The 22,978-nt window shown below is 46.5% G+C and overlaps 1 protein-coding gene across 1 annotated transcript in view; it reads right to left on the bottom strand.

Moving 5' to 3' along the window:
• The window catches only part of DDO (D-aspartate oxidase), a 292,677-nt gene extending 271,903 nt beyond the window's left edge, over positions 1–20,774 (bottom strand). Inside the window, exon 1 of the mRNA XM_078646998.1 lies at positions 20,694–20,774. The gene's annotated coding sequence lies outside the window, so the exon portion shown is untranslated. The remainder of the gene's footprint in view (positions 1–20,693) is intronic.
• Between the last annotated feature and the right edge of the window lie 2,204 nt (positions 20,775–22,978).

The following is a 22,978-nucleotide window of genomic DNA, read 5'->3' as shown; positions in this document are numbered from 1 at the left end:
GCTGCCCCGCCCACCCGCGCACTTGGCCTTAAATGGCGACCGTGCGACGCAGGTGAGTGTGACCCACTTGTGGGACACCCCCGCGCCGCACGGCCACCAGCTGCTGCGTGTGCCCCTTGCCTGCCCTCTGCCTCGCTGCTGCCTCGTTTGCCGGCTGCCGCCGCTGCGAGTGTTTTTGCCCTTGTTTTGACGGTTTTTTGTGCTTTCTTGGTTTAACTCTCTTTTTTCCCCTGTTTTTGCGTTTATTTGTGCCTGTTTCATTATATTTGCATTTTCCCCGTGTTTGCTCTCCTTCCTTGTTGTCCGCCTACCTCGCCGCCCCCCGCCCTCCCTTCCCGCCACCGCCGCTTGTCCCCGCCCCTTTTTTGTCTTCTGTAACCCTCCCCGCTCCCGCCTCCCAGCTGCCCCGCCCACCCGCGCACTTGGCCTTAAATGGCGACCGTGCGGACGCGCAGCGCGCGCGCCGATTGTGCGCCGAAGGCGCGCCAAAGGTAAGCCCGTCTGCGCCCGTCCGCGCCTGGACCGCGCCCAGCGCCAGGACCCCTGGCTCTCGAAGACCCCGACCGACCCGCCTGACGTACTCAGCCGCCACCCTCTTCGCTCTCAACACCGGCCGACTCCCAGAATGCCACCAAGCCACTCCAAGACGCACCCACGGACCTTTCAGCTTCCACGCCTGCAAATTCTCCTGCATCCGGACCAGCCCCGCACCAGCACCCGCCAAGCCGAACTCCAGCAGCACCCACCTCAAGTGCATCCTGCTCAACACCCGCTCCGTCCACAGACACGCCATCGAACTCTGGAACCTCCTAGACGCCACAGCCCCTGACGTTGCCTTCCTCACGGAGACCTGGATGAACGCCTCTTCAGCTCCCGACATCGCCATCGCTATCCCAGAGGGCTACAAGATCGTCCGGAGGGACCGAAACGCCAACCAGATGGGAGGAGGCATCGCCATCATCCACAGGAACACCATCCGTCTCACGACCAGCACCGACAACACCCTGACCAGCGCCGAACACCTGCATTTCCAGATCCACACCAACCCGAACACCACCCTCAGAGGCACCCTGATCTACCGACCCCCTGGACCGCGCACGCAATTCAGCGAGGACATCGCCGACTTCATCAGCCCGCATGCCCTCCCCTCCGCTGACTACATCCTCCTGGGAGACCTCAACTTCCATCTGGAGAACAACAACGACCGCAACACCACCACCCTGCTCGCCAACCTCGCCAACCTGGGACTCAAGCAACTGGTGTCCACCCCCACCCACCTCGCCGGACACACACTCGACGCCGTCTTCTCATCCAGCACAGACATCGACTTCAGCCACGCCACAGAGCTTCAATGGACGGACCACAGCTGCGTCCACTTCACCTTCAAGAGAACGACGACCCACCAACACCAGCAACAGACCGCCCGCAGAAGCTGGAACAAGATCACAGCAGACCAGCTCGCCACCTCCCTGAGCCAACACCCTCCTGCCGGCTCAGCGAACCCCAGCCAGGCCGCCGACAACCTCACAAAGTGGATCAGCAACTGCGCGGACGAACTCGCTCCGCTGAGGACCCCGCCTAGCAGACCCGGCAGCAAGAAGGCCCCATGGTTCACCGACGAACTCAAGAGCTCCAAGAAGAACTGCCGAGCCCTCGAGAAAGTCTGGAAAAGGGAACCGACACCGGACAACAGGACCTCCTACAAACTTGCCACCCGGAAACACCACCAGCTGATCCGCGCCGCCAAGAAAACAGCTTTCAAGGACCGGTTGGACAACAACGCACACAACTGCAAGGAACTCTTCAACATCGTGAAAGAGCTTTCCAACCCCAGCGCAGGAAACAACGACATCACCCCATCGCAAGACCTCTGCAACTCCCTCGCCTCATACTTCCACAACAAGATCACGGACATACACAGCAGCTTCAACAACCAACCAACGCACACCACGACCGACCAGCCACCCCCCCCCCACCACCACCCTCCACGCCTGGACCCCGATCAACACCGAAGACACCATCCGCACGATGAACTCCATCCACTCCGGATCACCGACCGACCCCTGCCCTCACCACGTCTTCAACAAGGCCGACGCTGTCATCGCACCCCACCTGCGAGACATCATCAACACCTCCTTCGACACCGCCATCTTCCCTGAAAGCTGGAAACACGCCGAACTCAGCGCTCTACTCAAGAAACCAACAGCGGACCCCACCGACCTCAAGAATTACCGCCCCATCTCGCTTCTCCCGTTTCCAGCCAAAGTCATCGAGAAGACCGTCAACAAGCAGATGGCCGCCTTCCTCTAGACGAATGGGTCCCTCGACCCCTCACAGTCCGGCTTCCGAGCCAATCACAGCACCGAGACCGCCCTCATCGCCGCCACCGATGACATCCGAGCCCTGATGGACAACGGAGAAACAGCGGCCCTCATCCTCCTAGACCTCTCCGCGGCATTCGACACTGTCTGCCACCGCACCCTAGTACAGCGCCTCAGCAACGTCGGAATCCAGGACAAGGCGCTGGATTGGATCATCTCCTTCCTCGACGGAAGAACACAGAGAGTCCGCCTACCACCGTACAAGTCAGAGGCCTCCGAAGTCATCTGCGGCGTCCCCCAAGGATCATCCCTGAGCCCCACCCTCTTCAACGTCTACATGAGCCCCCTCGCGGCCATCGTACGCAAACACCACCTCAGCATAATCTCCTACGCCGACGACACCCAGCTGATCCTCTCCCTGACCAACGACCCCGCCGCCGCCAGAGCCAACCTGCACGAAGGGATGAAAGAGGTAGCCGAGTGGATGACGACCAGCCGCCTGAAACTGAACTCGGACAAGACGGACAGCGGATCCAAAACGCCTCAGCCAGACTCATCCTCGACATCCCACGATCCAGCCACATCTCCGGACATCTGAGAGACCTTCACTGGCTCCCCGTCAACAAGAGAATCACCTTCCGCCTCCTCACCCACGCACACAAAGCCCTACACGACCAAGGCCCGAGCTACCTCAACAGCCGAGTCAACTTCTACGCTCCCAAACGCCACCTCCGATCAGCCAACCACGCCCTCGCCGCCGTCCCCCGCATCCGAAGAGCGACTACAGGAGGAAGGTCCTTCTCCTACCTGGCCGCCAAGACCTGGAACTCCCTCCCGTCCGACCTGCGCCTGACCCAAGACCACCTCTCCTTCAGGAAGAAGCTGAAGACCTGGCTGTTCGAGCAGTAGCGGCACCCCCCCCCCCCAGCGCCTTGAGACCCTACGGGTATGTAGCGCGCTTTATAAGTGTCACTGATTGATTGATTGATTGATGAGACAAGAAATAGGGGTCCCCCCTACCACCGGAGCTATACCCACACAAGCTGTCAAGGAAGCAGGAAGATCTGCGGTGTATAATGAGAACAATAGTGGTGCCAGAAGACAGCCTTGTTTAAGGCCGTTCAAAGAAGGAATCCTATGCGAGAATCCCCTCTCACCCCCTTGGAGAACACTACACCACGTTTCCATATGGAGAGCTCGTAATAGATCCAATAGATATAGTGGTAAACCAAGGGCTGCTAACTTTCTCCACAGCGTTCGACGATCAACTTTATCGAACGCCGTGGAGAAATCAATAAACGCAGCAAACACCACTCCCCCTCTAACACGTGTATATTTATCAGAGATCACATGTAGGGTGGTGAGATTGTCTAATGTACCGTGTCCCCTACGGAAACCCGTTTGTTCACATGGTAAAATATTATTCTCCTCGACCCAATTTTCAAGCAAACTTAAAATACATTTGGCAAAAACCTTTCCAACTGAGTCGAGGAGAGCGATCAAACGGTAGTTCATGGGGCAATCCCTAGCTCCCTTCTTAAAAATAGGGACCAATATACTTCCCTTCCAAGAGGCAGGGACCGTTTTAGTATCAAAGCAGGATTTGAACAATGGGTAAAGAATCTTACTCCAGAGTAAAGGTTCCTGCTTTAAAACCGTCATAGGGAGTTCGTCAGGTCCCATTGCGCCGGACAAACGCATGTTCTTTATGGCCATTTCTATTATTTTCTCTGTAGGATAATTAATCGGATCCTCAGATGTTAGATCAGGGACACTATCTGCAGCCGAAGTTACGTTCCCTGCATACAACTTCCTAATATAAGAGGACCATACGTCTTCAGAGATAGGAATAGGGAGAGGACTGCTTCTGGTGCCGCATCCCCTCCCAACTATGGACCAAAATTCTCTAGTTTTGCCATGCACAACTGCCTCCCGCAAGTTTATCCATACTAAGTCTTCCTTCTCCTTTTTTAGTCTCGCTTTTAATCTGATTCTCCTTCTTTTTAGCCTCGATATTTCTTTGGATAGTTCGCCTGATCTACCTATATATTGCACTCGCACTAATTTATTTATTTCCTTATTCAGGATGCGCAATGCACTGGGAGCGAATACCTTTTTCCCCGAACCACTAACCTTTTTTACATCTTGAGTGATCTTTCTCATAAATTTTTCAAAATTAGCAATTTCAAAACCATACCAGCCATTTAGTTCTAGTATAGTTTTGCATAAAATATCATGCACACCTCTGATGGTAGTGGGGTTCCAACAACACCTACCCGAAGATCCCTGGAAGGTGACATCGTTGTTACCAAGAGACCAAGACTCAGTGGGTGGAGGTTTGAAAGAGAGAGTTATAGTAATTATACTATGATCACTCAAAGATGTAGGGGCTATCATAAGATCCTGGACATATGGGAAAATATCATAGTCAGAGATCACATAGTCAAGAATAGAGACACTAAAAGGAGACTTATGAGTGAATTTCGTGGGGACATCAGAGGGAAATCTCCCATTTAAAATGAGCCCCTCGACTGCGGATAATTCCTCCAGGAGAATCTTCCCTCTTTTATTAGTTATTATTTTGTCAGGGAAAAGCGATTGTGGGATGAAATGGGCCTCTTCTTTGGGTTTATTTCTAAATAAGTTTAAACTAGCGTTAGAGATTTTACAATTCAAATCTCCAACTAGGATAACCTCGGGTGGAAAAGAAACACTCTTAATCTGTACAATATACTGAAATACGTGCTTCAATAAAATATTATAACGCTCTTCAGGAGGGATATACACATTGATAATTACGACACCCGATTTATTTGGAAAACTGGGGAGATTCGCTATTGTTATAGCTTGAAAGAGATTACTAGGATCAATGTAATGCGAGAATCTCCAGCGCAGTTTATTGGTTAACAAGCAAGCTATTCCCCCTTTAGCATGACCTTTCCTAGATGGGGCAGCAGGTGCTTCCAACACATAGTAATCCTTCCCTACATAGATATTATCAATACACCATGTTTCTTGGATGCAGATCACATTTGCTCCCAGCGAGAATAAAAAATCAAGCTTCTCAGGACTACTATGTATCCCGGCTGCATTCCAGGAGATAATTTTTAATTGATTATTAAAGATGATGGAATAATTTGGAATTATCTGTGCTCTTAATTGCAAGGGCACTATGCAGCCAATTCCACCGGTGATTCTCCTCTAATGGCGCAGAGTTCTGGATTAGTGGAACAAGCAGTGCCTTAGAGACCGACCGTTTCCCCTTAGAGACCCAAATCTTTAGATCCTCAAACTGAGAAGATGCCCCATCTAACTTATCACCCTTTTGGGTCATCCCGTGGGGAGAAAAGGTCTTATCAGAACCGAAAATAGGCAAAACATCAATACCTCTGCATTGGAAATTCTCCACTTGTTGTAATATCAGATTTACGATGAATTTAGAATAAAATTTGACTCTTATACTAGTTACACTATCTTCACCTAACAGGGAAACTAACTCAATATCACTTGATTGAATAAGGTGGAGACTTTCCTGGTCACTGAAACATTTAAGCAACCATGATCTATTTAAGGGCAAATTTACATCAAATAAAGGAACAAAGTCCAAAACAAAGGTGTCCACATAGGTCATTGATTTTTTTGCCTGAGGAGAGCGAAGTGGGCCTTTACCGGCCCCAACCATAGGCGCAAAAGAAGGAGCCAAAGGGTTGAGATCCCCCAGTGCAGCCGGAGTAATGCACCCTGTCTCTACCATAGGCGGGGCAGTCGGGCCATGTCCTCCCCTCTGAGGCAAATCTTCCAAAGTCAAAGGCAGAGTATTACAGTTAGTCTCTGGAACATAATTTAAATGGCAGGATTCACTTGCCATTTTAGTGGTCACCAAGTTAGACTCAATGGCATTCTCCTCATTATCAATCAAAACGATAGAGTTTTGAAAGATTATCCGCCTTTGTCTTTTCTTCCTGTATTTGCGCAGAGGTTTCCTTTTTTTCCCTTTATCATTTCTATGTTTGCGGCTTTTTTTTGTTATTTCTTGATCATCATCTTGTTGCCCTATTTTTCCAGGTTTGAAAATTGGGAATAATTCCTGTGCTGCTGTACATACTGAACCAGACATGTTTTCTTCCTCTATTTCAAAATCAGAGTTTTTTACACAATTAGTTGCCGCAGAAACTGGCGGAGTCGTGATGTTATTTTCTTGAGCCATAGCTGACGGCGTTGTATCGAGCTTCTCTGAAGGCGCATTTGCATTCCCCGTTACCTGGCTAGTATCAGTCGAGGTTAAAGAAGCACTCCTCATTTCAGGAGCCTTTTGCAGCATTGCGTTCAATATTTTAGTAACTGAATCCAAGATACAGTCCGAACTGCCCACAAATTTGCCCAAAAGACATAATATAGAGGATAACAAATGTTCAAGGGCAATCAAAGACTCCGATATTGGTTTTTCACCAGTAGCAGCAGGAGGACATATTCCAGATAGATTGAACTCAGGGGTCATAGAAACGTTTAACAACGCGGACATATCCTGCACATTTATGGAAGGAGTGCTACTATATAACAATAGGCCAGATGGGGTGGCGCCCACTGATGGCTTAATGACTTCTGAAGATTTCAGACTTCCTGCACTCACATATCGGCCACAAAGTTCGAGGTCAATAGATGACAGAGAAAGATCTCCACGTGACCTAACATACGCAGAAGAAGCCTGTGGCGCAGGAGAGCTTTTAATTTGTTTTCCTTCCATAGAGTGAACATGAGGCCCAATGGGACCATCAACATCGGAATGTATAGGACTCGTCCCTGCAGTGTTTTCTATTTGAAATGGGTCTGTCAGTGTTGGGGGAGAGACCATATTATCACCCACTTGAGATGGGCCAACCTGTGCGATAGAAAGTAAGCCATCGTTAGCAGCAACAGATACTTTCTTATCCACTGCTTTTTCCCACAGGTCGAAAAGCTGACATTGTCCCTTTAGCGAGTAATTGTTCACTGATTTATTTCTTAGGGGGTTAGATTTTGTTTTTGCACAGGTCCTTCCCCCCACTAATCTCCCAGAGCGAAGTTTCTTTGTCATCCTCTAGATTAGTTTTCCAAAGGGGTATCGTCGAAAAGAGAGGGTATATCCACTGAAGTTATAATACAACACAAATGATAAATGAACCATAAAATAGTTTAGAAAATGGAGAGGAGAGATCAATTATCCTCGGTCAATGTCAATGGAGACAAATAAGTTTTCTGTACCTTCTCGAGTGACACTTCGTTATCAACCGGTATAATGGTAGGCAAAAAATGGAAATAACCGGGCCCAGCCCAGCCTACCTCAGTCACCGAGGGCCACAGAGGGCCCGCCCTTTGCACGTGCTTAGCCCCGGGCGCTCCCGCGACGCAGGGGTGACGCGACTTTTCAGCGCCGCCTGGCGCGCTCTGGTGCCGGGATTCCCGCCGCAAGGGCAGGCGGGATATGTAGTCTAATGCCCCCCTCTGCTCGGCGGCCGCGTGAATGTGAAAGGCGGCGGCGAGAGGGGGACAAGCAGCAGACTCAGGCACAAGAAGGATTTCCTCAGCGCAACACGGGGCAACAGCGTCCTCACAAGGTAAGGGGCCCAGAAGGATTTCCACAGCGCCACCTGCTCCACCGGGGTAACGCGACTTTTCAGCGCCGCCTGGCGCGCTCTGGTGCCGGGATTCCCGCCGCAAGGGCAGGCGGGATATGTAGTCTAATGCCCCCCTCTGCTCGGCGGCCGCATGAATGTGAAAGGCGGCGGCGAGAGGGGGACAAGCAGCAGACTCAGGCACAAGAAGGATTTCCTCAGCGCAACACGGGGCAACAGCGTCCTCACAAGGTAAGGGGCCCAGAAGGATTTCCACAGCGCCACCTTACTGTTCAAATTGAGGGTAAACCTTGAGGTCTGTGGGGGCTCTCGAACATACAATATTGGTTCAGAGAGAAACGAGGCACCCTGGACCAATGTTCCAACTTGCACCTCTTAATTTCCAAATACACGGAGGGGTCACTTTTCTTGGCCTTTATGGACCTCTCCTCGGCTTTCGATTTGGTGAACAGGTCCAAGTTATGGTCCATTCTACTGGAGATAGGGATAGATGTCTCACTAGTCACATTCATGGCTTCTTTGCACCAGGAGCTATTTGCCACAGTACGGGTCACAAAGGAAGGTAGGTGTACGCCCAGATTCAGGTCGGAGAAGGGGGTGCGCCAAGGGTGCATTCTGGCCCCCCTCCTTTTTATCATCTACAGCAATGGGCTGGGAAAACATCTAGAGGCAGGGGTGGCAGACGTCCCGCGTGTAGGAGGAGTGCATGTTCCGGCCCTCCTATACTCGGATGATGCAGTCCTAATAGGGCGCACTGGTAATGGCCTCCAGGCCCTACTGGACCTTTTTGGGTCCTTCATTGAGAACCTTGACTTAAGAGTCAATGCAAAAAAATCGCACTCAATGATAGTAGGCCGACAGAGAAGTAAGCATAGATCTAAAACTTTCATCTGTAAGGGCGAGGTGGTTTCAAGGGTCTCAGTCTTTCCCTATCTGGGGGTCCTTTTCGATGAGAGGGGGACGTGGGTTCCCCAGATTAAGGCGAGGAGTTTATCCTTGGCTCGTTCCACGTCTGCCTTGTTGGGCTTTTCAAAAAGGTTAGGGGCCAGGCCGATGGAGGCACTTTTGAAAGTTTATAATAGCAAGTGCATCCCTATCGCGACTTACGGATCCGCTTTGTGGGGTTATGCTACTCATGATAAAATCCAAATGGTAGAGAATGGGCTTATCAGACATTTTTTTATCTGTCCGTAAATCCACCCCTACCTTTTCCATCCATGAGGAGGTGGGCTTGTCCTACATTACGGACAAGCTGAAATTGGCACCCCTAGTCTTCTGGGCTAAAACATGGCTCAATTCAGAACTAACTTTGAACCATGTAATTCTGGCGGATGTTGTTTCCATGGATCACGCTATGAAAATACCTTGGCTGAACTATTTAAAAAACACCTTTGCATCCCTGGGAAGACCCAAACTTTTTCTGGCACCACTTAGCAACCCCGGGTGGCGGACATTGATATCTGTCCGGCAGCCATTTCCGACCACGACGCCGTGGAAATCACACTTAGAGTCCCTAACATTAGGAAGCCACGCGGTCGATGGAGGCTGAGGGAATCTCTCCTGTAGCGCAAGGCGATAGTCTAGCAACTCCGTAAAAGCATTACGGACTACCTGGAGGTCAATGAACGCCCAGATATGCCTATGACAGTGGTGTGGGGGGCATTGAAGGCAGTAGTGAGGGGAGAACTCATCGCTATCACAGCAGCGGAAACCAAAGACCGTAAGGCCAAACGAGAATTCCTGACAGCCAAGGTAGTGGAGTTGGAGCGCGTGCACTGCCGAACAGGCACCCCGTGAATCTGGAAACAATTGAAGGCTGCCAGGACCCAACTAGTGAGCCTAGATATAGATCGGGCAGAATATGCGGCTCTCAGGTTATGACACACATACTATGTGGGGGGGAACAAGACAGGACGCCTCCTTGCGAGCGCGTGAGGGCCAAAGTCCGGCGCTCGAAAATTTCGACCTTATACAAAAGAGATGGGACGGAACTCCACGATGATGCACAAATTGCAGGGGCGTTTAGGGACTACTACGCGACACTATACAAGGCAGAACCCACGCCAGAAAACGGCGCAGATACCTACTTACGTGGTGCGGCTACCACGGCGTTGAATGTGGCGACCAGCAGCTCCCTAGACGAACCCATACAAATTGAGGAGGTAATCAGTGCTATCTCCCGCCTTAAGCCACTAAAGGTTTCTGTCCGATACTAGCCCCGATTCTTACTAAACTTTTCAACTCATTCCAGGGCCCCGGCTCCATCCCACCTGATATGCTGGAGGCAGACGTAATAGTGCTGCCTAAGCCGGGCAAAGATACCACTCAATGTTCCGCCTACCGACCGATTTCCCTGCTTAATCTCGACCTGAAACTCTTCACAGGAGTGTTGGCTTCGAGGCTTGGCCCTTGCCTCCCGGGGATCATAGAACCAGACCAATCGGGCTTTATCCCCGGAAGACAATGTAGCGACAACACCAAACGCGTCCTCCACTTAATCGACAAAGCCCATTTCCAACAGTCAGACTCAGTACTCTTAGTTATCGACGCTGAGAAAGCGTTCGATCGGGCGATTGGAATTTTCTAGGGAAGGTTCTGACACATTTCGGAGTGGGAAAGCGTTTCCAGGCATGGATTGCGAGCTGTTACCACCGCCCACAGACCCGGATCCGTCTCAACGGTCAATGCTCCAGTCCCTTCGAAATACAACGCAGCACTAGGCAGGGATTCCCCCTCTGCCCCCTCCTATTCGCGCTCTATATTGAGCCACTAGCACAGAGGGTGCGCGACAACCCCGACATCCAAGGCATAACTTTTGGCAGGGAGCCTCACCAAATCGGCCTATATGCTGACGATATCTTAGCGGCGCTTGATAGTCCCGAGCACTCGGTCCCGGCCTTTCTAGAGGAAATTGACAACTTCGGTAGAGTGTCTGGCTTTAAGGTAAACAAAGGGAAATCACTGCTACTACCACTGGGTAAAAATGCCCACCTACACCAAGCAACACCCGTGTACGGAGGGGGACTGCGAACTCAAATGCAGATCTCCTACCTGGGCATTACTCTCACGCCGTCGACGGAACAGACGGTAACTCTGAATTACACCAGAGTGACATCGCAAATCCACAGTGATCTAAGTCGCTGGAAGAAGCAACTGCTGTCGCTGCTAGGGAGAATTGCAGCCGTGAAAATGTCGGCGCTCCCCAAGATATTATATATCTTCCAGACCATTCCCATGTCCCTCCCCGGCCGGGACTATTCAAATGTTGCAGACAGCAATACAGCAATTTATCTGGGGAGGGAAGAGACCGAGAATGAACAAACAACTAGCTTACCGGAAGATAGATGAGGGGGGCCTGGGGATCCCCAATCTACAACAATATTTTCGGGCGGTGCAGCTGAGGTTTCTGGTGGAGTGGTACAGGCCTGAATCAGAGGAGAGGTGACTCTTCCAAGATAGGGCAATGACGTGGACCTCTCTGTGGAAAATACCTTTCCTTCGCCGCACACATAGGCCACGATATCTTCAGAATTCTCCTATCACACGGACCGTACTGGAGGTGTGGGATTTGGTGGCCACTAGAAGGGAGCTCACATCCTTCCCTTCGCCGTTAACCCCTTTATGGGACAACCCTGATTTCCCTCCGGGCACCAATGTCCGGTCGTTTCCTCAATGGAGAGGCACCAGCTGTAGATCGGCGGGGCATCTTTTTGACTTAGAGGGCTTTATGCCGCTCTCCACAGTGTCCCAAGCCTATGATGTCAAATCACCACAGCTCTTTCAATACTTTCAAATCAGACACTGGCTCACACAACCCGAGACTGAGCCTCTGGTAGGCAGGCGCATGATGAAATTCGAGAAATAACATAGAAGCGTTCCCTTGATCTAGGGAACGACCCTCTGGGCACAGCGTAATAGGATCAATTGATCTCTCAAATGTTGAAACTAAACTCCATCAATAAAGCTCATCAAGTTTGAATTTTTATTCATTATACTCATGAATTTTCATGTCTGATTTCACATCCAAGACAATAAAGTGTATTTAAATCCACGAAAAACTGTTGAAACGGCATGCTCCCAATGCATTTCGTGCCCATCACAGGCACTTCATCAGGGGAATCTGTTAAACAATAAATCACTATGAGGGTCCACCATATATCAAAACTGTTATTACTTTACACAGTTGCAAAATAAGCAGCACAATATCGTCTTCGACTTGTGACATCCGGTTTATAAACATAGTAGCGAAAACATGGGTGTGAAAACGTGAGGAAAGTGCATCGAAAGTTACCGTATGTGATTCAAAGTATAAAGAATGGTCCCTGAAAAACGTACCATTTATTCTTCCGTGTAAAGGTTAATATCGTATAAAAAAATAAGGAGAACCGAATAGCAAAAAGTGATCCCTTTTATACCCAAAGGTGACGTAACTCGTATCATGGTTCGCATCATCGAGCAAAACAAATATTAGCCGTGATTAGAACAAATATCATCGCGTGCCTTCACCCGTGCCCCTTATGGAGTCATGTTCGTATCCTACCGCTCGTCAAAAATGTGCAGTCTCCGTGTGTCTCCAAAAACGGATGAACAATTCTAGTGCGGCGGACCTGCTAGTTATAACGGGGAGTTTGGCGTGGTGTTAGCGTGCACTGGAAAGTGATAACGGACTCGTAAACATTTCGGAAAGAGTGCGGCCATTACGTGAAGGGATGTAACTAATGTAAAAACGTGTCAGCCATATTGGAAAGGTACATTCAACAATACAGAGCACAAGGATTGTGTATAGTATATATATGACATCTCAACACGATATAAATGCTAGAAAACAGCTTTACGGTGCAAATAAATAGGTATAACACAATTGAAACTACAAATTGAAATGAATATAAAGGATCAGCATAAAAAACATAATGTGAATTTTAACACTGTGTTACTACTAGTTATAAGGTTCACAAGTAGCATGAGAGCTCCAAGCGGTCATTGAGCCCGCAGGGCTTCAAAGAATCCAATCTGTAAATCCATTGAATCTCTTTTTGTAACAGTCTTCTGTTCATGTCTTGGTTATCGGTGTTGATAACAGTTTCAAGTACCATAAACTGTAATTGACAGATGTTGTGTCTCTGTTCGTTGAAATGTGTAGCAATGACTGATTTCTCATTTTTAGTTCTTATATTGCTTTTGTGTTCCGTTAGTCGTGTTTTTATTTTCCTTGTGGTTTTGCCCACATAGACGAGTCCACATGGGCACTTGAGTAGATAAATCAGGTTCATGGAATCACAGGTTGCTGTTACTTTCAGTTGAATGGGAGTACCTCGCCGAGGGTGATTGATCGTTGTCCCTTTAATTATGGCATGGCAATTATTGCAATTGTGGCATGGTATTGTGCCTTTGAAGATCTTATTGGTCATTGTCAATGTACGTTTCTTGAGTAAATCTTGAATATTTCTGCTGCGAGTGTATGCAAATCTTGGTTGACTTTGAAAGATTCCTTTAAAATCTGGTTCACTCGAAAGGATCAGCCAGTGTCTGAGGATGGATTGTTTATAAGTATGACTCATGGTAGAATATGTCGAAACAATAACTGAACGTTTCTCGGATGTTTTGGGTGTGGTATTGAGTAGCTCTGAACGTGTCTTTGCATTGCATTTGTTTTTTGCGGTCTCCAAGATCCTGGGAGGATATCCTCTTTCCTTAAACCGATGGATCATATTATGTAGTTGAATTTCAGATTCTTCTAGTTCTGATACAATCCTTTTCACTCTATATAATTGTGATGTTGGTAAATTGTTTTTCAGAGAGTTTTGATGGAAGCTTCCATAGTGCAACAAATTGTTTCGATCCGTCGACTTCTTGTATAGCGTTGTTCTAATTTCCTTCTGCTCAATTTGAACTAATACATCCAGATATGCAATGGTATTTCGATCAATCTGATAAGTAAATTGAATCCGGTCATTGATCTTGTTCAACTCTTCCAATTGTTGTATTAGTAGGTGTTTGGGGCCCTGCCATAGGACAAAAATGTCATCAATGTATCTGTAAAATGCTTTAGCATGTTTCTTCCAATGATCACAATTTAGGATGAAATTTGTTTCAAAGTTAATCATGAAAATGTTCGCGTAGCAAGGTGCTGCGCAGTTTCCCATGCTGGTACCTGTAAGTTGTAAGAAATATTGTTCCTGCCATTTAAAATAGCTTTGATATAAAGAGAAGTTCAAAAGTTCCAATAAGAAGACTTGACATTTTTGGACAAAAGCAGAATGGAGTAGCACTGCTTCAGCTGCTTCAATGCCTAGATTATGGGGAATGGACGTGTATAACGCCTGAACGTCAATGGTACATAGCCATGTCTCATGGTCCTCCTGGATTGTGATTTCTTTCAACTTATTTAAGAAATCTGTTGTGTCCTTGATATAGGTTTCAGCACTCATCACAAAGTCTTTAAGGTGTAAATCGAGAAACTGACCCACCGGTTCGTGTATGCTTCCTCTTGTGTTGACTATCGGAAGGAACGGGGAATGGTGTAGATTTTTATGAATTTTCGGCAGCATCCGTAAAGATGGAATGGATGGAAATTGTTTTGTTAGAAAGTTTTTTGTTTTGAGAGAAATAGTGCCATCATCAAATGCTCTTTGTAGGATGTCAATAAGGTTTGTTTGGAACTCTTTCGTAGGGTCATTCGTCAGAAGAGCATAAATTTCAGTGTCATTCACGTGAGCATTCACTTGTGTGATGTAGAAGTTCGTATCCATCACTACTAAGGCACCCCCTTTATCTGCTTTTTGGATCGTGATATCAGGGTTGTTGGATAATTTTCTCAAAGTGTTAAGCTCTTTTTTAGACAAATTTTGCAATTTGGTGCGTCGTTTAAAATCCATTTTGTTGATATCGTGTAACACCAATGACTCAAAAGTGTCTAGAGATATGTGACTACTTGGTGCTTGAAAGGTACTTTTTGATCTCAGATGTTTCAATTGAGGATCTGGCTCTTTGGTTGTATCGGAATCGATAACATTTTCAAAAAAATGGCGTAGCCTTAAATTGCGCATAAACTTGTATAGGCTGATGTTAAATTCAAGTTTGTCTGTATTATGTGTCGGAACAAATGATGTCCCTTTTTGTAACACATTGATCTCACTTTGGTTGAGCTCATACGTAGAAATGTTGATCACCAATTGTTTTGTGTTCATTTCCTCTTCCTGTTCGATCTGTTGGTCTGTGCGGGTGCCTTCAAAGTCGACGTGGATAGTCCGCTTTCTTTTACCCCGCCGGGGTCTCCGTGATCTGTTGGGCCCTCTTCTAAAAAAGGAACATTGGTGGAAGGTTGCTTTTTGTTACGAGATTGTGCATCTCTCTCATTGGATTGAGGTGGCCTGTTATCTCCTTCTGAAGATGACGTTTCCGTCTCTGTGGTGTTAGTTTGAGGTTTGTTTTGGCGTCTTCTCGCATAAACCTCAGCCCAGGAGTACACCTCCCCAAGCTTGTAGTCAATGGTGTCTCTCTTGAATTTTCGAACCTTTCGTTCATTGATCTCTTCAGTATATTTGAGAAATGGCTGGTCACAAAAGAGTCGGATCACGGCCTGATTACCGATCTTTACCAGATGCTCCCCCCTCCCCCCGGGGCACAACACACGGCTGGACAGAGACGCTGGGAAAAAGAACTAGGGAGGACACTGACGCTCCGAGACTGGAAATCCATATATTACAGGGCCAACCACACGGCTAGAAATACAGCGGGTAGAGAAACAGCTGTGAAGATCGCCACGTATTGGTATCTCACCCCGGCTAGGCTGCATAAAGGCAACCCGTCCAGGAGCCCGTCTTGTTGGAGAGGGTGCGGAGCAGAGGGCATGCCGACACACCTCCTATGGGAATGCACGGAAGTCACATTGTATTGGTCGAAGATTCTTAACGACATTGATAGTTCCCTAGATACCGAAATTCCTAGGTTCCCTGCCTACATCATACTAGGACTCCCGAACGCACTTACTTACCCGCTGAAGTCCGTCAGGGGGCGACAAATGGGACTTGCGCTACAGGCAGCAAGCAAGCACATCCTGTCTCTCTGGGGGACCAATACACAGCCAACACACACGGGCTGGCTGCATAAACTCTGGCATACACTTGGGATGGAACACATCCAAGCCACACTCACACAGTCCACTGCTACATTCCACACGGTCTGGCAACCGCTACTAGCACTTCTGTCCCAGGAATTTAACGAAATAACATGTCCAAGGTACCTCCGCCTACTACGCCTGACAGACAACAGCCACGTCATCGCTGAACTTGAGAATGATGCACAGTAAGCGCGCTACACCTACAAGACATTCGCTTCACAAAAATCGGCACACTGGTTGGGGGGGGGGGAGTTTCCAAGGACAGGTGGGGGGATTGTTAATGTTGTTACTATCCACTTGGCATTGTAATGGACCTTTGTCTGGAAACACGAATCCCAACAGCGGCACACTACAAGGACTCCGGTGGGATCAGAGGACCCTAGTGGGTAACGAGATGCGCTATACGAAACAAAGATGCCGGTTTGTCCTCTGCCTTCTTTTGTGTAGATTCCTTATGGCAATGTACTGCACTTGTTTTATACTGAAACCAATAAAGAAATTTAAACCTAAAATTCCTAATCACACAGCTGCCACTAAACATGTGCAAAATACGCCAAGAGTAAAGTGCGCCACAAGTCAGTTTCTGCAGTTACAGCCCTCAGTCAACAATTCCCCGTAGATGAGGGTACTGCAGGAATAATGTTGGGAATAGGCAAATCTACTATTGGAAAGTAGAAACCATGAAACCTACCGGTGTCCGTGCACTCTATAAGTTGTTATTAACATAACATAACATAATATACCATAACAGAGATCAGGAATAATTGCCAACTGCCTTTCAGTGCGTTCAATTTCAGTTGTGACCGCACCTATGGCCCTTTGTAACATTTTGTCAATTGAGGTAGGGTGGGGCGGGAAAGAGGGGTTGCCTTGGGCCTGGGACTTTTTAGTAGCACAAGTACGTTTCCCCATAGTGTAGTTTTAAGAGACAATCCGCACTATACCCACCCTTTGTACAAATCATACGGTCCGGCGGGCAATAGACAAACACACAAACCTTTTAGCAATATAATGAGGAAGGGACCCAGAAGAATTTGTTATACTCATAGGTAGAGGGAACCGTTAGCCTATACTCCTCAGAGTCCAAATAAATATAGTCAATCAACCATGAGCATACAGCATTTAAAGTTTATGATGATGAGGGGGGCGCCAAGAAGGTACCAGTCTATTTGCCGTGGCGGGGTGATTGTCACAGTGATCCTGAAATAGAATATTGGGTACCACTCTGCCTCATTCTCCTTAGGACAGATCTTTAAGGTCAACTGCAGAGTAGTTGGAATCAAGTGGGCTGGCCCTGCCCTGCCTCTTCCTGTCAATGACGGGCAAGTATGGGCCCGCCCTTGGCCCGGACGCGGCCTGCACGCATCCCGTGCCGCGGGAAAGGCAGTAGCGCTTTTGAGCGCGTGTTATGCTCCTTCCCCACACCTGAGGCCGCTAGATTGGATTGCAGGGCACCCTGGGACTTGGAGTCCCACCAGGGTCTAGCTCGGCTCTGCAAGGATGAAAGTTGCAGCACTGGAGGGAGGTGAAGGTCAGGATACTGCACCCTGGGACAAAATTCCCACCAGAATGTTGCTGGAACCACAGGCTTACCACGGCAAATGGAAAAACGGCTGCACAGGATGCCTTACCATTAATCCCAATATTGTTAGATCAAGTTAAAGGGTCCACCAACTACACCAAATTGGACTTTAGAGGAGCATATTATTTAATGCGTGTCAAGGAAGGTGATGAATGGAAAACCGCCTTCTGTACCAAGTTCGGTCTTATTGAATATACTGTCATGCCTTTCGGATTATGTAATGCTACGGCGGTATTCCAGTATTTCATAAATGAGGTTCTTCATGATTTCTTAGACATCTGTGTAATAGTTTACATAGATGATATCTTAATCTTTTCCAAAACAGACGAAGAACACATCCATCATGTGCGATCCATTCTACAACGACTCAGAGAACATTCACTATACGCCAAAACGGAAAAATGTGTCTTCCATGCAAGATCAGTAGAGTTTCTTGGATATGTCCTATCCCCTTAAGGCATCAAGATGGATCCACAAAAAAATAGAAGCATTTTGTAATTGGCTATCCCCGTCGTCTGTAAAAGAAGGTCAGGGAGTTCTTGGATTTGCTAACTTTTACAGGCGAGTCATTGCAAATTTTTCTAGGATTGTTTCACCCATCACACTATTATTAAAAAAGGGGCAGTTTTTCCAACGGACAGCAAACGCTGAAAAAGCTTTTCAGGATTTAAAAACTGCTTTTACAACAGCCCCAATCCTCTCTCACCCAGACCCTGACCAAACATTTTTTGTGGAAGCCAATGCATCCCAAACAGCACTACGAGGAGTTTTGTAGCAAACAAATTCTAACACAAGACATCTATATTCAGTAGTGTATTATTCACGCAAACTGCTTCCAGCAGAACAAAATTATAGCATTGCAGAACACGAACTCCTAGCCATAAAAGCTGTGTTCACTGAATGGAGACATCACCTTCTTGGAGCGAAACATACCATAACGATATTTTCCGATCATAAGAATCTACAGTTTTTTACTTCATTAAAGGCCCTAATTCCTCGTCAAATGAGATGGTTACACTTTTTTATTGAATTTGACTTTCTTATAACTTACCGTCCGGGACAGAAACAGATACTATCCGACACCTTGTCTCGAGTAAATGAAGGAGAAAATAAAGATAGATGTGTTTCCTCACAAAGCATTATACCCCCTAACAAGATCATAGCTCTAACACAAACCAAGACCTTTTTGACAGATGTTAAAAAGGCATCTCAAACCACGGACAGTACAAAATGGTTACAAAAAAGGATATCTTTTTCATAATACGAAATTATTCATACCATTGAATTCACAAAGACGACAAATTCTCGCCTGGCACCATGATTCAACTATGGCTGGACATCCAATTACACAAAAGCCCTAAAATTATGTCAGAGAAATGTTTTGGGGGACATCATCCAAAAAGATGTACTAGAATATGTTAAGACATGTCCTACTTGTGCTAGCAATAAATCACAACACATAGCCCCGGCGGGACTATTACACCCCTTACCAGTCCCAACAACACCTTGGCTTACCATTAGCGTTGATTTTATTACGGACTTACCAACATCACGTAACTTTACTACCAAAATTGTAATTGTAGACTTGCTCTCCAAAATGAGTAATTTCATTCCTTTAAAGAAATTGCCCACATCAATTGAATTCAGTGACATTTTTTTCCAGCATATATTAAAATTACATGGTGTTCCGAGTAAAATTATTTCTGATCAAGGCCCCCAATTCATCTAAAATTTTTGGAAAGCTTTATGTTCACAACTAGGAATAGAAGTGGCACTATCCTCTGCTTTCCATCCACAATCAGATGACCAAACTGAAAAAGTTAATCAATATGTAGCACAAAGTCTATGCTGTTTAACATCCACCTTAACTTCCCAATGGGATCAGGCACTTCCTCTAGCTGAATTCGTATACAACAGCAGCACTCATGCAGCCTTGGGATGCTCACTATTTTACTTTGTTACCGGTTTCCATCCACGTTCAATTCCAATATTACCCCCATTAGATGTTAACCTCATGCCTTCTGTTTCAGAAAGATTAAATCAGTTACAAAATATTCAAGAAAAGACACGGAGTAGTCATGCAAAACACAAGATTGCTGCAAAAACACAAGCTGATAAACATAGATCTGCCGAACCCATGTATGAAATTGGCGATTTGGTTTGGCTATCTACTCAAAATATCCGTTTAGATGGTCCTAAGAAATTACAACCACGATACATTGGCCCATTCTCCATTAAACACATCCTGAATTCCAATTCTATTCAATTGCAATTACCAGATGAGTACACAACACATCCTGTCTTCCATGTGTCCCTAATAAAACCATACCTTCCACTAACGCGTAAAGACATTCCCCCCCCCCCCTCCAGTCATAGTGAATGATCATCCTGAGTACGAAACACAACATATCCTAGATGCAAAAAGAAAACGAGGCAAATTATAATATTTACTTGATTGGAAAGGTTATGATGCCTAAGAAAGATCCTGGGAACCTTCTTCTAATTTGAATGCCCCGCTGCTAGTTCGCCGTTTTCATGCCCTCCATCCTGACAAACCCCATCCAGTAAAGCGACCTTTGGGGGGGGAGAACTGTTATGGGTATTATTACAACCCCTCATGACCGCCTTTCTCAGTATTAGTGTCATGGCATCTACAGTTATGAGCATCATAGACTTTTGAATGTATTAACAGAAAGCATTGCATTGTTAACACTGTAGAAAGATAATGAAAGCATATTTTATTTGTTCGCTTATTTTATTTGTTGTACTAAATACTGTGCAAAAGATTGAAAAAACAGAGACACATGTGCCTAGATCAGAGCAAACATAATGTTAGCGTGCAAAAACTCATTGGTAATCTTCCTGCATATTTTGTTAGCTCTAAAACGTGTAAAGACATGAGTATGATAATGAACCTGTTTGCTGGCAGCCTTTTGCACCTGTTGACTGTCAAACGTGAGGACACGAGTATGTTAATTCATAAGTGTGTGGTGAAACGATTTAAACCGACCACTCTAACATTTCCCCACTGCTTAGCCTGGTTGCTCTTCAACCCTTACCTGTCTTCCCGTGGCTGGCAGCAGTCTTTTTCCTGGTTCCAGTCCTTTTCTTTGTTGGTCAGATCTTCGTCTCTCAACTCCTCCACAGCTCCTGTGAGTCCCTCCTTCCGGCTGTCAAGACTTCGGTATCGTGATTCCTAGAAAAGAAGCACAGAAGGAAATTGTTCAAAAGAAATACAATTCTCAGAAAGAAAGGTAACCTGAATCTTCCATGAACCATCGGTGAGTTGAACAATTCTGTTTAAAATAAAGGATGTGAGCTTGACACCATTTTATGGTGAAAACAAGACGTCCGTTCAAACAATACAGTTTTGGTTCATTTCAAGAAAGTTGCTGTGCTTTTCAACTGTAATGACTTTAAAACTGGATACATATGAGAGAACACTAGTCTGAGAAAAAAATGTATAAGTGCACCATATTTACAAGCACGTAGTTAGTTAACATATGCCTTGCACCAGAGTGTCTTATATTTAGTAGTGAAATGAATAGAGTGTTCAAGTAGGGTAACAATAATCATAATCGTGTGAGACTAATGTAGAAATGTTGGAATGAATATGAAAACCTCACGTTCTCATGTTAAAGGAATCATGTAAGAGTTAAGAGGAACCTTGCAAACCAGTTCAATTGTGTAGGCCTCATGGCAATTCACAGAAAATCTAAACGTGCTGCTAAAATAATGTGAGGTGGGGTTAACGTGGTTCTTCCAAAATGTATTATCGAATTTAGTTTTGAAATATATGCTTTATAGATGTGTACTTTAAGAAACGTATGTTAGTTAAGAATGCTGTTTAAATCAAGTTAAATGTTTTCAGAGTGCAGGGACCCGCTTCATGTAAATCATGTAGGCTCGAACTGATAGTGATGTTCCTTTGATCTGTAATGTGCTCGTTAGAGAAGAAGTCGAGAGGCGCCAAGTACTGTGCTTTCCATATGCTTTACGACCTATAGATATGGGGGAGCCTGGAATTTGAGGCCCACTGTAGGATGGCCTGTATGCAGGTGCGAGAGGTCCTAATCAGTCGAAATGAATGGAGCTTTGTTCAGTGGCGCTTGGCGCAGGCCTGTAGGAGGCTTCAGGAATTTCAGGGGGTATCGGCGCACTGGAGAAGAAGCCTGGGAACCAAGGTCAACTTTAACGAGGGTCTTGAAGAGTACCATCATGGAGTTTACCGCGCAAAAGATGTACCACGTGAGGGGCGTCCCAAGGGGCGTTCCTATCGGAAATGTGATTTTGTATTAGGGAAAGCGACCCGGGATGAGAGTAGAGCAGATGATTTTGGGAGCCTAAGGAAGCGGATGGGTAGGCAGATAGGCTGATCAGGAGAGACCCATTATCAGAGAAGAGACAAAGAGAAGTGCGCGATCTTCTTAGGAAGTCACCATGGCTGACACCTTTTGGGGTAAAGATCTTGTTAAGTAGGGATGTCACTTAGTCTAGTGTAGGGACAGACTAACTTGAATTTTCTTTTCTGTAATGACTCTTAGGTTGCAACTTATATCGATCCTTGCAAACCTAATGATCTTTGAACTTGTACTCATTATTCTGTTTTGTAGACTCAGATTATTCAAAGAATTCATGTTCATTGTGATACCAGTATATCTCTTGAATCTCATCTTGAGAAGTTTGTATCTTCAGTTATCTTTGGTTTTATATTAAATTTTCAAAACTTAATCCTGGTCAGTGATCATTTAGAGTGGTATAAGTTCTTAAAAGATTGACCTATTGTTAGATTGCCTTTTACTCAATGACAGGTACCAACAATCCAGTCGACTTGGTTTGGGATCTGGTAAGGTAACTAGTAACCAGTAATCCCGCGTTAACAGTTGGTAGCAGTTAGGATGGTTATCTTCTTGAGAAAGGTAATCTAGAGAGGTTAATTTACCCCAAGGCCCCTAGACATCGAGAGACGAGCAGCGGAAGAATCGTGCGCCGAAGGGGCAGACGGTGCGAGAAAAAGCAGCAGTATCGGAGGAGAGTGAGTATAATGAGGGTCATGCATGAACAGATTGCGGTGTTTTGTGTTGTATTTGTATCGTAATGTCTTGCGGAGTTGAATGCCTGTAGTGTGAATGAGAGAAGGTTGTGAGCGCGCGCAACCTGGTGAACCGGTTACCTGGTAAACGGGTGAACTGGCAAATCTTAAGTTCAGGCCAGAGCTTAAGTGGTTTTGGGTGTATCGAACATCCAGAGTAGTTGTCGACCATAGTACGGAAGTCATGAGGTACCATTGACCGCCGTGGGACCGAGATAGGGGGAGTGTAAGAGTGAGCGTATGAGTAACGGA

This window comes from Lissotriton helveticus, chromosome 6, assembly GCF_964261635.1.
Source record: "Lissotriton helveticus chromosome 6, aLisHel1.1, whole genome shotgun sequence".
NCBI lineage: Eukaryota > Metazoa > Chordata > Amphibia > Caudata > Salamandridae > Lissotriton > Lissotriton helveticus.
This window is presented reverse-complemented; position numbering and strand designations above follow the sequence as displayed.